The sequence below is a fragment of the Protobothrops mucrosquamatus genome, unplaced genomic scaffold (genome assembly GCF_001527695.2).
Source record: "Protobothrops mucrosquamatus isolate PMUCROS unplaced genomic scaffold, P.Mucros_1.0 scaffold_195, whole genome shotgun sequence".
Taxonomy (NCBI): domain Eukaryota; kingdom Metazoa; phylum Chordata; class Lepidosauria; order Squamata; family Viperidae; genus Protobothrops; species Protobothrops mucrosquamatus.
In genome coordinates, this window is record NW_015386271.1 from 252607 (window position 1) to 254137 (window position 1531).

Genomic DNA, 1531 nt, shown 5'->3' on the forward strand with positions numbered 1-1531 from the left:
GAGGAAGAGATTTAAATATTAAACGAATCGTAGTCTTTGATTTCCGTTATCTGCAAATAAGGAACTTAGCCACACACACACATCAGATGGCCATAATAATACATTCTCTTTCATTCTCTAGCTAGGATAATTTTTGAGGAAGAAAATCTACATAATTGATGCAATCGTTAGGAAGCTGTCAGAGGAAGATATATGGGAATCTAGCCAATTTTAATTACGATGAGCTGTGGTATTATTATTTCTTTATACTTCTTTGCACCCCGCCTGATTATTTTATAAATAACTCATAGTGGTAAATATATCCAACATACCTCCCTCTTCGTATTTACCACATAACGACAACCTTGTGAGGTGGATTGGGGTGAGAGAGGGTGACCGGACCAAAGTCTCCTGTCTCCTGTTTCCTAGCCTTGTGCCTTCACTATTAGACCAAACTGGTCAAGGTGGTAGAGAAGGTGATGGCGCTCAGATGAAATAATTAATTTTCACCCTTCCAACTGGATTAGGATCTATATTTAGGAGAGAAAGTCTTTGATCATGAAGATGGATGATCTGCCTTGGGAAAATGACAGGCAGAGAACTGACCTGATGATGCTTCTGGATTTCATAATAATAATAATAATAATAATAATAATAATAATAATAATAATAATAATAATAATAATAATAATAATAATAATAATAAGAAGAAGAAGAAGAAGAAGAAGAAGAAGAAGAAGTAGTAGTAGTAGTAGTAGTAGTAGTAGTAGTAGTAGTGTCTGGGACAGCAGAATAGACGAGAAAGAACTGGAGAATATAACAAAATACAAAGACCTACAAATAGAAATAGAAAGACTGTGGCAAAGGCAAGCAAGGGTAGTACCAATAGTAATAGGCGCCTTGGGTGCAATCCCAAAACAACTGGAGCACCACTTGAACACCATCATCGGCATTGACAAATTCGCCATTAGTCAATTGCAAAAGGCGGCCTTACTAGGAACTTCTTCCATCCTGCGATGATATCTGTAATAACATCAAACATCCACATCTGCCTATTTGACAAAATGTCAAATCCAGTCTGAACATCTGGCTGACTGTGCAATGATTTTTTTTATTATTATTATTATTATTATTATTATTATTATTATTATTATTATTATTATTATTATTATTATTATTATTATTATTATTATTATTATTATTATTTCTCCTTCATTGTGTGTCCAAAGTTGGCTATTTCCCAGATTTGCATCTATTTCCTGGCCATAAGATGACAAAGAGAATAAAACAGTAACCTCACAACTCACAAATGCACTGTTCGTGAGATGGACAGTGAAAATGGTCTAGAAATAAGCCAGTCCAGGAACCAGCAATGCTGAATAAGGCATCTCTGACTTTGCACATAACCCTTATGCTAAAACTGCTTCAGGGAAATTTAGAGGATACATATTTATCCAGTTCTTTTACTGTGATAGTTGTCAATTTGTGGTTTTTATTTAAAAAGGGTTTGATGTATATTTCAAAGCATGATAGTTAGCCACTCAAGCCATAA